At 42.2% G+C, this 16,709-nt stretch overlaps 1 protein-coding gene across 1 annotated transcript in view; it reads left to right on the top strand.

Moving 5' to 3' along the window:
• Positions 1 to 16,709, top strand: part of BSX (brain specific homeobox) — a 233,360-nt gene that overhangs the window by 40,471 nt on the left and 176,180 nt on the right. The window contains exon 2 of the mRNA XM_084976413.1: positions 4,691 to 4,836. The gene's annotated coding sequence lies outside the window, so the exon portion shown is untranslated. The remainder of the gene's footprint in view (positions 1 to 4,690; positions 4,837 to 16,709) is intronic.

Raw genomic sequence — 16,709 nt, 5'->3', positions numbered from 1 at the left:
GTGAATTGGTTAGAAATATTGATGAAGCATTTTTCTTTCATGAATCAATGGAGTAGCCTGGTAGCCTGTACCTTTCAGAATAGTCTGGTCATTTTTTAAGAAATGTACAGGATCTGGTTGCCTGGCTTTGATTTAGAAATGATCTGAATCTACTGTGAGTAAACTTTGCTTCAAGACACTTGATGGAGTGAATGGTTCTCAGCTGTGGATAATTTTGCACCCCCCCCCACCCCCCAACTCCTGGCCCCAACCAGAGGCATTTATTTGCCATGTGTCTGGAGACATTTTTGGTTGTCACAATTGTATGTGTGTGTTGGGGGGAGCTACTGGCATCTAGTGGGTAGAGGCCAGAGATGCTGCTAAAGATCCTATAGTGCATAGGACAGCCATGTCCCCCAACAAAGAATGACCCTCCCCAAATGTCAATAGAGCACAGACACCCTGAAGAAGGATAGAGCTTTCTTTTTTTATGGGCTGCACTTGTAGCATATGATAGTGCCCAGGCTGGGAGTCGAACCAGTGCTTCAGCTGCCAGCCTATACCACAGCCGCAGCAAAGTGGGATCCGAGCCCCCATCTGTGACCTACATCATAGCTCACGACAATACTGGATCCCCAGCCCACTGAGTGAGGCCAGGGATGGAACCTGCATCCTTGTGGATACTAGTCAGGTTCATAACCTGCCAAGCCACAGTGGGAATTCCCAAGGATAGTGCTTTGACTCCACTAAGCTCACAGAAGCTGTAGGATTGTTTTAATAGCTAATTGCTAATGTGTGTCTGTGTTGCAGAATTTAGTCTGTGCCTTTCTTTCACCATAATATAGGGCCTGCTGGTGAGGTTGGAGGGAAGTTAGCGATGTCTCTCAAAAAGAACCTAATAAATGTGCAGGACCAAGTTGTCTTAGGTCAGTTTGACACGACAGTGGAGATTCTCAGTTTTTTATTTTGGAAACTTTAAATCTTGTTAATTCCTGACCTTAACAAGCAACAACTACTGCCCACTATTACCATCATATAATAACAGAAGAAAAAAGCTTTTACATCAAGACATTCAATAAAGAATGACCCTTAAAGTAAAATACGTTCTGTTTTTTAAAACACTTAGTTTTGCCAAACTCACTGCATTGGGCTTTGTCCAGTTTCCTCCTCATACTGGTAAGCACGTGTTCCATTTAGAAGCAAATGTTGCTCTTTTTCTCTTTAATGGGATTCTTGGATTGAGGTATAAGCCGAGGAAAGGGAACATATTTCCCAGAGAATGTTGGGAAAATCTTCAGGCAGCCAGGCTGTTGGGACAACTTTCAAGGTCATTTCTTCACAGTGCTGAGAAACCACAAATGGCATACCCACCTGCCCCCTTCCCCAACAAAACAAAACACAAACCAAGTGGAATGACTGCCAGTCTATGGAGAAAATAGGCATTGGTGGGTTGTCCAGAGTCATAAGGCTAATATTGTTTGTTAGTATTTGCGCCCAGATCTCCCTCTCTCTAAGAGCTCAGAGAGGAAACTTTTCTGTTTTAATATGGCCTGAGGATTGGGAACATGCCTCCACCCAGCATCTGATGGATCCTAGGATTGAATATTTTTCAGTGGATCATCTGGTGCAGAGAATCCCAAACTAAAACTCAATAGATCCATGAACCTTTTGAAAGATAATTATATACTTTGATTTCTTTTCCCCAAGGAAAAATGTTAAAAAAAAAAACCCTCATACTTACGACTAATACCATGTCAGAGAAGAAAGGATATTTTAATGCTAGAAGAATAGAAAGGAAATATTATTTATTCAACAAATATTTATCAAAGGTCTGTGACATACAGGTATTCTGGATATTGGTGGGAAAAAAAGAGAATAAGAACATCCAGGAGTTCCCGTCGTGGCGCAGTGGTTAACGAATCCGACTAGGAACCATGAGGTTGCGGGTTCGGTCCCTGCCCTTGCTCAGTGGGTTAACGATCCGGAGTTGCCGTGAGCTGTGGTATAGGTTGCAGACGCAGCTCGGATCCCGCGTTGCTGTGGCTCTGGCGTAGGCCAGTGGCTACAGCTCCGATTCGACCCCTAGCCTGGGAACCTCCGTATGCCTCGGGAGCGGCCCAAGAAATAGCAAAAAGACAAAAAAAAAAAAAAAAAGAACATCCAAGTCCTTGTCTTCTTGGCGCTGACATTCCAAAATACAATCTCAGCTCTTTAAGTTAAATAAATTAAACTCTATAAAATATTCATTCAAATGTTCTTATTGTTCTCTTTCTTTTTTTTCTTTTTTCTTTTTTTGCTAATAAAGGGCCACACTTGTGACATATGTGTGGGGTCTAATCAGGGCTACAGATGCTGGCCTATGCCACACCGACATGGGATCTGAGCCACATCTGTGACCTACACCACAAATCATGGTAACACTGGATCCTTAACCCGCTAAGCAAGGCCAGAGATGGAACCCAAGTCCTCATGGATACCAGTCGGGTTCATGGCCCACTGATCCACAATAGGAACTCCCTCTTTTCATCTTAATTCTTAAAACAAACCCTGTCATGTGACAGCACTGGTCCACAAACCTGCATTTGGGAACCTCGCTTCTAAAGCATTTGTCTGCTTCCAGACGCGGGGCCCTGAAGTTATCTCAGATGGAAGGAAATAGAAATTTCCATGCTGCCTGGCTTCTCTCAGGACTCAGGTGGGAGATGGAGCCTGGCAGTGTACACCTTGGGGTGGCCCAAGCCTCATTTCTGTGAGTGCAATGTCTGGTGCTTTGGCTCTGTTGGTAAAGTGACCACATCCACGTCACTTTGCCTGCTTTTTCCACCCCCTCACTGGTAAGTCTGGAAACCCTCCAAAGCATTCCAGGCACTGCTCCATCTCTAGTTCATTGTAGCTCATTAACAGCCCTGGGAGGTTAAATTCATTTCCCACATAGGGAAATTGAGCCCCAGGAAGCAGCCACCTAGCAGGGCAGAGATGGCTTTAGGACCAATCCTGGATCTTCTGTTTTTCATCCATGGATCTATTCATGGGAGAAGTCCAAGTTAAGTCTGTTCAGGACAGAAAAGGCCAGAAGCATCTCCAGGCCTCTGTACCAGCAACCTCGTTTGTTTCTTTCCCTGAGTTGTTTGGGTTCTGCATCCTCCAAACCTCCCTTCCCACTCTTCCCAAACAGTGACCTGGGAATTAGGGTAACGAGTGTGCCTGGCTAGCATCTCTCACTTGCTGAGCTGGCCAGCAGGCTTGAAAATAGCAATAAATGACTCAAACACTGAAAAAGTATGCCTGAGAAAGCACAGTGAAGAAGTCGGAGCAGGCAGGGAGAAGCAGGCCTGAAAGTCTGAGGCTGGAAGCCTGTTTTAGTAGCTCCCCAGGCCGCCTCAATCTTGCAGGTGGAAGGGAGATGGCCAGGATCCTCATCTGAGGACGATGATTGGAAAATAATCACCGGACTTCCCTTGTCTGTGTGAGCTTGGTCAGTTGCTTTAGAGAAAGGAAATTCTGGCTGAGACCTTTAAGCAATATCCTGTCCCTCCTCTGGCCTCCAGGCAGAGCTGCATTTGCACCACTCCTGGTAGCTGCCATTGGTCCGCATTCCCCTTCCTCCCACCAGGACTAGGCAAACCCGAGGCCTCCATTCAAACACCTGCTCAAGAACATGCTCTTCCCAGCCCCTCCCTTGGAAGCTGCTTTGGCCGGTAAGCAAGTGGGCCTTCACAGATCTGTGTCAGGGCTCAGCCCACTTTCCTCTTTAACTCTGGAATTCATTCTCAGTCACTGGTGCTATTGCCATGGAGGAGGGTGACTGGGTGACAGTACAAAACTGCCTGATACCCAGATCTTTCTGTTGGCCCTGAGGGAGCTGTAGCTCTCTTTTTTTAAAAAAAAATTTTATTAAAGTATATTTGATTTACAGTGTTGAGTCAATTTCTGCTATACAGCAAAGTAACCCAGTCATACATAGATATGCATTCTTTTTCTCATGTTATCTTCCATCATGTTCTATCACAAGAGATTGAATATGGTTCCCTGTGCTGTACAGTAGGACCTCATTGCTTATCCATTCTAAATGGAGGAGGGTTAGCATCTAAATGGAGGAGGGTTAGGATCATTTGTGCCATATCTTAGATTCCACATGTAAGTATATCGTGTGGTATTTGTCTTTGCCTTTCTTAGTTCACTTAGCATGAGAATCTCTAGTCACATCCATGTTTCTGCAAATGGCATTATTTTGATCTTTTTAATGGCTGCGTAATATTCCATTGTGTATATGTGGCACATCTTCTTTTTTTTTTTTTTTGTCTTTTGTTGTTGTTGTTGTTATTGTTGTTGTTGTTGTTGTTGCTATTTCTTGGGCTGCTCCCGCAGCATATGGAGGTTCCCAGGCTAGGGGTTGAATCGAAGCTGTAGCCACCAGCCTACGCCAGAGCCACAGCAACGCGGGATCCCAGCCGCGTCTGCAACCTACACCACAGCTCACGGCAACTCCGGATCGTTAACCCACTGAGCAAGGGCAGGGACCGAACCCTCAACCTCATGGTTCCTAGTCGGATTCGTTAACCACTGCGCCACGACGGGAACTCCTGGCACATCTTCTTAAATCCATTCATCTGTCAATGGACATTTAGGTTGTTTCCACATCTTGGCTATTATGGATAGTGCTGCAATGAACCTACAGGGTAGATGTATCTCTTTTTGTTTTACTCTTTAGGCTAAGGCTAAAAAGGAATTCATGCTTCCTGAACCCCTAAAAACTGAAAACAAAATGAAGGCTCCCAGAAAGCCTGGTGGAATGGAAACAATATCCTTGGAATGAATGCTTTGCCATGGATGATCTTCAACATGCAAAACCAAGAGGTAATTTTTTTTGTGGAATATTTTATTATTTTTAATTGAAATATGATTGACATATAAAATTATATTAGTTTCAGGTGTACAACATAGTGATTTCATACTTGTTTATATTGCAAAGTGATCACCACCATAGGTCTAGTTAACATCCATCACCACACATACAATTTTTTTTTCAAATGATGAGAACTTTTAAGATCTATTGTCTTGGAGTTCCTATTGTGGCTCAGTGCGTTACAAACCCAACTAGCATCCATGAGGATGTGGGTTTGATCCCTGGCCTCACTCAGTGGATTGAGGCATTGCCGTGAGCTGTGGCATAGGTCGAAGACACAGCTCAGGTCTCGTGTTGCTATGGCTGCGGCATAGGCTGGCAGCTGCAGGTCTGATTCGACCCCTAGCCTGGGAACTTCCATATGCCACAGGTGCATCCCTTAAAAAAAAGAAAAAACCCAAAAACCAAAAAAAAAAACTATCCTCTTAGCAACTTTAAAATATACGCAATGGGAGTTCCGTTTGTGGCACAGTGGAAGCACAATGGAAACAAATCCAACTAGGAACCATGAGGTTGAGGGTTTGATCCTTGGCCTCGCTCAGTGGGCTGAGAATACAGCATTGCCATGAGCTTAGGTGTAGGTTGCAGACGTGGCTCAGATATGGCATTGCTGTGGCTGCGGTGTAGGCTGGCAGATGTAGCTCCAATTCGACGCCTAGCCTGGGAATCTCCATGTTCTGCAGGTGCGGCCCTAAAAAGCAAATAAAATAAAATATACAAAACAGTGTTATTCACTATAGACACCATGCTGAAGAGGTTACTTTTTATGTACAGTATCTATTATTATGCTACTTAATGTATAATGTCCAAATTTGTGATTAGCTTAGATTCTAGTCAGTAAGTGTTAGGTTGGTGAGTTAATCAGTGAATGAATACATGCATTTCAATCCACCATCATTCAGACCACATTTGGAATATTATGTGTTCAAATTGAAGCAGGATCTCTTTTAAGGTTCAGAGTTCCGTAGTGGTAGGAGGGCTGAAAAATGCTGTGTTACAAGGAGCAGTGCAGGTTCTGGGATTTTTTTTTTTTTGGGAAAGAGAATACTCAGAGAAAACAATAGAGTTTTGAAACTATGTTTAATATCAGAAAGGCTTCTCTGCAGCAGTGAGTTTTCTTCTACTGTGATTCTAGTGGTCAGAACAGGGATCAGTAGCACAGGTGATGCCGAAGTGAATTGAGGCTTCATGTGAAGCAGTCATTGAACTGTCTTGGGTCTTTTAGGTGGGAGGCTTACTTTGGCTGGAGGTTGGACAAAAACCTGTTAAGGCCCTTTTCTGCTGTGAAATTATAGTGTGTGTGTGTGTGTGTGTGTGTGTGTGTGTGTGTGTGTGTGTGTGTGTGTGTAAAACGCATGGCTCTCCTCCTGTACCCAGACCTATGTTTTTGTTTTTTGTTAATGGGTAAAAGTGGGTAAGATCATTTATTCTCTAAAAGTACACTATTTGAGGAAATGAGAAGATGGTCACATGCAGATTTGCATATAAAGATGCAGAAGCACATATCAGTATTGCCTATTTTTTATTAAGCACTCACCACGTGCTGGACCCACTAACCACTTCACATGCACTCATTTAAAGCACCCAATCATCCTGTGAGGAGGTGGAGCCGTTTATTTACGTCCCCATTTTACAGATGAACCGGAGGCTCTGAGAGGTCCCAGGTGACACATCCAGGGGCACACAGCCAGTTAGACCCAAGTTGAACAGCCGGCTGTGTCTGATGATCAGCCTCATAAAAGAGGATGTGTGATTTGTGTTTAAACACAGATGCACATTCTAAGGCTGTGTCATTGTTACGGAGCCCACATAAACACCTGCTACTGTTCAATTCAGTTATGGCTCATGGGACAATGGGACTGCAGAGGCAGTGATGAAGCTTTTCGGTGATGAAGCTTCTCAGTGATGAGCTCTTCCCCACCTCCTTCAGAATCTGCTTGTTTCAACTTCGAGGAGCCCGAAGGCCCATGTCCAGGCTGGGCCAGGCTGTGGATCTGGTGTTTCCCTGCCATGGGCCATCACAGAATGTAAATAACCCCAGGTTTATTTAGTTGAAGCAAATGAAGTTTTTCTGTGATGTATTTCATTTTGGTTTTTGTATGTTTTGTGTCCAGATTTGCATATGCCTGTGGGTTTGGGTTTTTATTTTCCTAATGGACGGAGTTGGCATGGGAGTAGCTGAGCTCTCCGCATCAGGCAGAGGCCCCCCAATGAATAAGGATGGTTAAAAGAGAGGAAATGCTTTTCACAATTTGTCTCAAACAATCACTTAATGGGCGCAGGAAATTTCTGTGAAATGGGTGAATAGCGTGGGTCCATTTTATCAGCCCCTTAATGAAGGGAAAGCCTGCTGGCTTTTAAGACCCAGGCAGCAAACAAAAAGCGGTCTTTATCCTCACACACCAAATCTGTGCGTCAGTAAAGTGCAGGCCCTGACAGGAATTTCAATTATTTAATCAAAAAGAAAATGAAAGAGGTCTTAAGTGTTGTGATTCGAAGACAGCCTTTTCATAGACCAATCTAGCGTGCGCTCGCATTGAATACGAAGCAAAATGGGAAGGAAATTAAGGCAGCTTTGGCTTAAATCATGTGATTGCAAATAGTAAATTAGTTTCTCGATGTTTTCATTTAAGTGTTTAAGTGGAAGGTTTTATTCCTAATGTAGGGTAGTGACACAGAAGAGAACCCTCCGATTCCAGCTTCCTCACCCTCGCTTCAGCACTGCATTTGCCCTGGGGAGGGAGAGGAAGGAAGGCAGGGATGCTGAGATGGAGAGAGAATGGGGACGCGGAGACTCAGTCACGTTGAGGTGCTTTTGTTGCAAATTGCTACCGAAGTAGCTTTCACAGCAAACTCATTAATCGAGCAGATGAGTAACGTCTGTCGAAAATGTACTAAGCGAAATGCATTTAATTTGGAAGGGAAATCAGGAACTGCATTAGTCAGAGCATTTAAATGGCAGCATCATCCATTCGCCTGTTGTTTTATTTGATGTGGACTCCCTGAGTTCGTTCTTCGATAAGGGATAAGGGCTGGTAAAACTTGTTGGCAATGAGCTTCAGAGAAAACACGTCCCTTTGGCTTTCAAAGGCTTCTGGGTGGTTTCTTCGCTGGGGCTCCAGCCAAAGCCTGCTGTTGGGGATGGACAGGGCTGCTGTAGGAATCTCTCGGGAGAAGTACTAATTGGGCTGGACTGAGTTGACCTCCAGCTGGTGCAACAAGTAGCTGGAGGTCATTTCTTTGCAAATGAGCATCCCTTTGTGTTTGTAATTAGCTTTGATTATCCGGCTGGGGGCTTACGGCAGAGCACAGTGGGCGGTCGAGCTCTGGCTTCACTCTAGAGACCAATAGTGAGTGGACTTTTAACATCAAATCAGGCCACAGGGCCGGGCACCTTTGAGAGTTGGACTCGCCCATGCCCGTCCCACAGCTCACAGTGGGAGGGGAGAGTGAGGCGAACGTCTTCACACTGGTGTGATCTTGGCTCTGCTAGGATTTCTGACCCTCCTGGATTTTTCAGATTCATTCATCCAAGTCCCACCTCCTCCGTGAGGTATACTTTGTTTACCTTAGGCCAAGAGATCTTTTTTTCTCTAGACTTTGAAAAAGCCTTCAGTCTGTGTTTCTTGGATGCTTTCTGGACACTGGATACTGAGCATACACTAACTTTTACCATAGCCCAACTTTCTTTTTAGGATTGAATGGTATTTTACTATTTTTTATTTTCTTTTTAGTGCTGCACCCGCGCCATATGGAGGTTCCCAGGCTAGGGGTTGAATCGGAGCTAGAGCTGCTGGCCTACACCACAGCCACAGCAACTCGGGATCTGAGCCATGTGCAACCTACACCACAGCTCATGGCAATGCCATATCCTTAACCCACTGAATGAGGCCAGGGATCGAACCGCAACCCCATGGTTCCTAGTTGGATTCATTTCCTCTGTGCCATGATAGGAACTCCAGTATTTTTACTATTACCTTTTTCTATTTATTTATTTATCTATATATATTTTTAAGGCCACATCCGTGGAATATGCAAGTTCCCAGGCCAGAAACTGAATCCACCTCAGCTGCAGGTCACAGCTGTGGCAACACCGGATCCTTTAACCCACTGCTTGTGGGGCTGGGATTTAACCCGAATCTCTGTGGCAACCCCATCCAATTCTTAACACACTGTGCCACAGCAGGAGCTTCCCTTTTTCTTTTTTATTATGGAAATTGTCAACAAATAGAAAAACAAAGAAAATAGTATAGGGAACTTCCATGTAATGGCCATTAATTTTTTACAGTTATTAACCTTTTGTCATATTTATTTCATCTCCTCTGCCCCAACACCTGGAGATTTACTCACATTTCTCTATTATTCTGAAAGTTGGGTTTGGTGTTTTTTGGGGGGTTTTTTTGTTTGTTTTTTTGTTTTTTTGCCTTTTTTCAAAGGGCTGCACCTGAGCCAGCGTGAAGTTCCCAGGCTAGGGGTCTAGCTGGAGCCAGAGCCAGAGCCAGAGCCAGAGCCACAGCAATGCCAGATCTGAGCTTCCTCTTGGACCTACACCACATCTCACAGCAACGCTGGATACTCAACCCATTGAGCAGGGCCAGGGATCGAACCTGGTAAGATTCGTAACCACTGAGGCACAATGGGAACTCCTGAAAATATTTATTTTATGGTTAGTTCATTCAAAGCAGCATCTAATCAAGGACCAAACATAGCATTTGATTTTGTGTAAGTCTCCAGTCCTCACTTTATTTTTATTTTCCTTGTGGTATTGCCTTGTTGAAGGAAAAGGGGAATTGACCCATGAAATGTTGGACCTCCTAGTTTTGTCTTACTGCTTCTATGCAGTATAGTTTCTTTTTTATCCTTTCTGTAACTTACAGTTGGATCTAAACCTGATTGGATTCAGGTTAAATGTTTGGTAGGAATACTTTACAGGTAATGACATATAATTCATTTAGCATCCCAACAAGGGCATGTGTAAATGTCTGGCTGTCCCACTGTTAAGGATGTTAAGGTTGATCGCTAGGTTGAAGTGTTGACAGCTTGATCGTACCATTATAAAGTTGCATTTTCTTGTTCGTAAATAGCAAGAACTCTGTAGGGCGATACTTTGGCGTCATTAAAAAAAATCCATTTTCCCCATTTCACATCAAATAAGCACTAAAGACCCTGCATTAGAGTTTTCTGCAGCACCTCGTAGTGTAAGAGATGTAGTAATATTCAAAAATACTGGTTGAAGAAGTGAATGAATGAAGGGGTGGCTACATGAAGCTTGGAGTGAATAAAATGAAAAACAACATAATGAGAAATTCTGCAAACCCACCTGTGACAGATACGTTGGTGAAAGGGTCCAACACCTTCAGGAGTCATGAAACACAAACACTTCACCGGATATGGAGAGACTCAGGTTTCCTAGCCTTAGCTCTGCCAACAATTTGCTGTGTAACTTTGGACAAATCACTTCCCTTCTCTGGAAGTTATTTGTACAACAAGGAATACCAAAGGGAAAAATCTCTAAGGTTCTATCAGCCTTAGAATTCTAGGAGTGTAAAAAACACCAGTGGCTATTTAGACCAGGTAGTCGGAGCCTGCAGATCTTGAACCCACTTCAATCTACGAATCCCTACCGGCTTCCTAAACTGTAGGTTTGTAGTATTTAATAAGCTTACAGGTTGTCATAGCAACCACCCTCCCTACAGCTTATTATCTGATAACCAGCCATTCCAACTCCATTGCCACACAAGATCTCTGTCCCATTTGATATTAAATTGGAAAGGAAACCAGGGATAGCTTGGCTTTCATGCCACTTTATAAACAATGGAAAACACTTGCTTCCTCCCCAAGCAAAGTAGAATCTTTCAGGTTTGATCATCTGAGTGGTTATATCTCACCTACACACTTGTTTACTTATTCACTTCTTCAGTCTCTCAATATTTGAGGTCTTACCAGGTACCCGATGTTGAACTGATCTTTGGGATATAACTATATCCTCCTTATGTAGGGCTTACAGTTTAGAGAGGGAGACGAATGATTAAAGAGGCAGCTGCATGTAGTGAGAAAACTATGATGATGTCAGAAGTGTGTGCACAAGGGCAAGGGACCTAACACACCTGGTGGCATCAGGGAAGGCTTCCCGGAGGAAGTGATTTGTTTTAACTGAGAACTGTGTAGGAGTAAGCCAGTGCTGGAGTGAGAGATGGCAAGAGAGTAAATGTTCCTGGCAGAGAGGGTAATGTAACATACTGCCAAAGGATTTTAAGCACTGACAAACAACCAGATTTGTACTTTTGAATCATCACCCTGGCTAGTGAAGAAAAGATTTGAGGGAGTGACAAGGGAGGAACACAGTGGCTATTAGCATTTAAGCTCATGCCATTAGCATGAGGATTGAAAGTCTTAAAAGCAGACCATGTTGTATTTATATCTTTGAAGCTACTCCTGTCATGCCTGGCATCCATAGAAAGTGACTAATAAATATTTGTTGATAAATGAATGGTTGTTTATTGACTGAATGGCTGAATGGACTTATGTATGGAAATACCAAAACTTACTTTCTGGACTTTCTAGCACCTTTCTTCTAATTCCTCATGCATAGAGATTTGAGATAAAAATTTCCTAGAGCATTATCATCCACAGTTAGGCCTCTGCTCAGAAAACCTTCATTGGCCCCTCCCCTCCCCCACGGAGCTACGTATTAAGAACAAAGACTTTTTTTTTTTTTTTTTTTTTGTCTTTTTGCCTTTTCTAGGGCCGCTCCTGCGGCATATGGAGGTTCCCGGGCTAGGGGTCTAATCTAATCGGAGCTGCAGCCACTGGCCTACACCAGAGCCACAGCAACGTGGGATCTGAGCTGCGTCTGCAACCTATATCACAGCTCACGGCAATGCCAGATCCTTAACCCACCAAGCAAGGCCAGAGATCGAACCCGCAACTTCATGGCTCCTAGTCGGATTCGTTAACTACTGCGCCACAATGGGAACTCTAAGAACAAAGACTTTTGACTCTCTTGCCAAGTACTTGTTAATAAGACCCTAACCACATTTCCCTAGACTACTCAGTCTTCACTCTAGTTATGCTAGTCTCAGTATCCTGCAAATATGCTCTGTTCTATCTGACCCAAGAGTATTGCACATGCCCTTCTCCTTTGCTGGAAAAGTTTCATCACCTGCACACCACCTGACAAAATTCTACCAACCCTGAATGGTCCAGCTCTAGTCCCATGTCTTGCATAAAGCCTTCACTCATTCATTGCATTTGATAGATGATTTAAATAAACTTTTATAAGTCAAAATGAGGTTCAGTGGAAACAGCCCAGTCTTTGAAGCTGTGCAAGCCTGGGTTTAAATATCTCTTCTGCCACTTATCAGATACCTGGACTTTAAGTCCTCTCTCCGAGCTTTAGATTCTTGAAATATAAAACTAAACTAATTATGTTTACCTTGCCATATAAATTAGAGAGAACTGGAGTTCCTGTTGTGGCTCAGTGGTAACAAACAGACTAGAATCCATGAGGATAAGGGTTCGATCCCAGGCCTCCACCAGTGGGTTAAGGATCTGGCATTGCCCTGAGCTGTGGTGTAGCCTGCAGATGTAGCTCGGATCTGCTGTTACTGTGGCTGTGGCATAGGCTGGCAGCTGCAGCTCTGAATTAGATAGAATATATTAAAACATATATTATGCCTATCACAAGGTAAGTGCTAAAAGCTATTCTCCTCAGTAATTAACATTTTCATCCTGCTGGCCAGGATGAAAAATCTTTTGCATGTTTTGCTCATAAAATAGTCCTACAACAAGTCTCTGAGGTAGGTGACATTATCCTCATCTTGTAGATAGAATAACTAAGGCTCTCAAGGGTTAAGTGACCTACTAATACAAGAGTATTGTCCCTAGATCAGTTGCATATGAATCACCTTGGGCTCTCTGATGTGCTACAGAAAAAAGTATACACTGATACTATCTATCTTCACAGGGAGATCCCAAAATAAGACAGATGAAAGCAACTTTTATTTTTTATTTTTTTATTTTTGGTCTTTTTGTCTTTTTAGGCCGCACCTGTGGCATATGGAGGTTCCCAGGCTAGGAGTCCAATTGTCTGTAGCCACTGGCCTACACCAGAGCCACAGCAATGCCAGATCTGAGCCTCATCTGTGACCTGCAGCACAGCTAATGGCAGCGCTCGACCCTTAACCCACTGAGCGAGGCCAGGGATCAAACCCTCGTCCTCACAGATGCTAGTCGAGTTTGCTAACTCCTGAGCCATGATGGGAATGCCAAAAGCGACTTTTGATAATTAAGTTTTGTGAGGCTAAGACCTCAGAGTGCAAAGCGGAGGTTCTGTTTTAGTTTTTTTTAATTTTTTATTATAGTTGATTTACAATGTTCTGTAAGTTTCTGCTATACAACAAAGTGACCCAGCAATATATATATGCACTCTTTTTCACATTATCCTCCATCATGTTCCATCACAAGTGACTGGATACAGTTCCCTGTGCTATAAAGCAGGATCTCATTGCTTATCCACTCCAAATGCCATAGTTTGCACCTACAAACCTCAAACTCCCAGTCTATCCTACTCCCTCCCCCTCCCCCTTGGCAACCACAAGTCTGTTCTCCATGTCCATGAGTTTGTTTCTTTTCTTAGAAAGGTTCATTTGTGCCATGTATTGGATTCCAGATATGTGATATCATACGGTATTTGTCTTTTTCTTTCTGACTGACTTCACTTAGTATGAGAATCTCTGGTTGCATCCATGTTGCTGCAAATGGCATTCTTTTGTTCTTTATTATGGCTGACTAGTATTCCTTTGTGTACATGTACCACATCTTCTTAATCCATTCATCTGTCGATGGACATTTAAGTTGTTTCCATGTCTTGGATATTGTGAATAGTGCTCCAATGAACATAGGGGTGCATATATCTTTTTGAATGAAAGTTTTGTCCAGATATGTGCCCAGGAGTGGGATTGCTGGATCATATGGTAGTTCTTTATTTTGTTTTCTGAGGTACCTCCATACTGTTTTCCATAGTGGTCGTACTAATTTATATTCCCACCACAAGCGTAGGAGGATTCCCTCTTCTCCACACCCTCTCCAGCAGTTATTATTTGTAAATTATTAATGATTACCATTCTCACCAGTGTGAGGTGGTACCCCATTGTAGTTTTGACTTGCATTTCTCTAACAATGAGTGATGTTGAGCATTTTTTCATGTTTGCGTTGGCTATCAGTATGTCTTCTTTGGAGATATGTCTGTTTAGGTCTTCTGCCCATTTTGCAATTGTTTTGTTTGGTTTTTTTGTTGTTGAGTTGTGTGCGTTGTTTGTAGATTTTATAGATCTAGCTCTTGTTGGTTGCATCATTTCCAACTATTTTCTCCCATTCCGTTGGCTGTCTTTTTTTTTTTTTTTATGGTTTCCTTTGCTGTGCAAAAGCTTGTAAGTTTTGTTAGTTCCTATTGGTTGATTTTTTTTTTTATTTCTATTGCCTTGGGAGACTGACCTAACAAAACATTTGTATGATGTCAGAGAATGTTTTGCCCATGTTCTCTTCTAGATATTTCATGGTATCTTGTCTTATGTTTAAGTTTTTAAGCCATTTTGAGTTTATTTTTGTGCATAGTGTGAGGATGTATTCTAGTTTCATTGATTTACAAGTAGCTGTCCAGTTTTCCTAGCCCCACTTGCTGAAGAGACTGTCTTTTTCCCATTTTATATTTTTGCCTCCTTTGTCGAAGTTTAATTGACCATAGTTGTCTGGGTTTATTTCTGGATTCTCTAGTCTATTCCATTGGTCTGTATGTCTGTTTTTGTTCTAGTACCACACTGTCTTGATTACTGTAGCTTTGTAATGTTGCCTGAAGGCTGGGAGAATTATACCTCCTTCTTGGCTTTTTCCTCTCAGAATTGCTTTGGCAATTCTGGGTCTTTTGTGGTTCCATAAAATTTTGGGGTTGTTTGTTCTAGTTCTGTGAAAAATATCGTGGGTAATTTGATAGGGATTGCATTAAATCTGTAGATGCTTTGGATATATGGCCATTTTAATGATATTAATTTTTCCAATCTAGGAGCATGGAATATCTTTCTGTTTCTTTGAATCCTCTTTAATTTCCTTGATTAATGTTTTGTAGTTCTCAGCTTAGAAGCCTTTTAACTCCTTGGTCTGGTTTATTCCTAGGTATTTAATTTTTGGGGGTGTGATTTTAAAAGTTATTGTATTTTTATATCCCTTTTCTAATATTTCATTGTTGGTAGGTATACAGAAACTTATAGCAGATTTTTCTTGGGCTTTATCCCATGTACCTTTCCCTTTGCCTATTGAACTTTGTTGCCTTTTGCAGTAATATATCATAGTTGTGAGTATGATTGAAAAATTTGATTTATAATTGACATAGAACATTGTGTACATTTAAGGTATTTACATTACCTTAAATACTCTCCAAAACTATCCTATTATTTACAGTTGAGGACAATAGGGCTCAGAGGGATTCAACAAAATTTCCACAGTCATGCATCTAGTTCATAATGATGATGAGGCCAGTTGTCTAATCTCAGTCTGTTTGACTCTAAGCCCTGTTCTGTTTTCCACTGGTAATATGTATATTGTCCTCATCACTTTAGAGTGTGTGTGTGTGTGTAACTTCCATATTTCAAAGCTAAAACCTTAAAACATCCTTCCTGGAGTTCCCCTCATGGCTCAGTGGTTAACCAATCGGACTAGGAACTATGAGGTTGCGGATTCAATCCCTGCCTCACTCAGTGGGTTAAGGATCCAGTGTTGCCATGAGCTGTGGTGTAGTTTGAAGATCTGTAGTGGCTCAGATCTGGCACTGCTGTGGCTTTGGAGTAGGCTGGCAGCTGTAGCTCTGATTAGATTCCTAGCCTGGGAACCTCCATATGCCACAGGTAAGGCCCCCCCCAAAAAGCAAAAACAAACAAACAAACAAACAACCATCCTTTCTGGCATTTTAGGTTCTGGCTGTTACCGGTCATGATATGAATTTATAAATTCTCCAGTGAGAGAAGTTGGGGAGATTGGTCTCTTAAATCAAGGGCTATAGTTTCAAGTTCCATTCCACATGTTCTAGAAATAAGCAGCATCTATTATTGCTTTATTTGTCTATTTTTCAAAGATAATGTGGTTGGAATGAATAGAGTATGGACACTGGGGTCAGATAAACCTGAGTTCAAATCCTAGTGTACTAAGCTGAGTGATCTTGGGTTTATAACTCTACCTAAGGCACCCTCCATTTGTTTACATCTAAAAAAGGAAGAGTTGTGATATTCAAATGAGAAGACAGAACAAAATATATGATGTATGTTATAAATCAAGAAATATATGCTGTACAATGTAAATCAAGAAATCCACAGCATCATCACTGAAACAGTTAAAAAGCATTCTTCAAATGCCATTTTTTAGGTGATTAAATCAATGTTATCCCTAATTTCTGGAAGAGAGTGGGATGTATGATCAACTTTTTGAAATCACATATAATTTATATGAAAATAAAGGCTTAGAGAACTTTCATTAAAGAATAAAAGTTTAATGTCACTTATAGGTAAATATCAATTAAACACAACTATGTACTAAACTGGGTCTAGCAACTTATGGAGAAAAGCTAAAATCACAATAAAAATAATGTAGGGAATTCCCCAGTGGCCCTGTGGGTTAAGGACCTGGCATTGTCAACCGCTGTGGCTCTGGTTACAGCTGTGTTGCAGGTTCGACCCCTGGCCTGGGAACTTTTACATGCTGCAGGCATGGCCAAAAAAATAATGTAGTAAATTTAAAAAAGTTTTTATTGCAGTTGATTTACAATGATTTGTCAATA

This window comes from Sus scrofa, chromosome 9 (assembly GCF_054392235.1).
Source record: "Sus scrofa isolate SSC_HxYL_T2T_F1_AM1 chromosome 9, Sscrofa_HxYL_maternal_Yorkshire_Landrace_v2.0, whole genome shotgun sequence".
NCBI lineage: Eukaryota > Metazoa > Chordata > Mammalia > Artiodactyla > Suidae > Sus > Sus scrofa.
The sequence above is the reverse complement of the archived record's forward strand: the minus strand, read 5'-3'. Positions and strand labels throughout refer to the sequence as shown.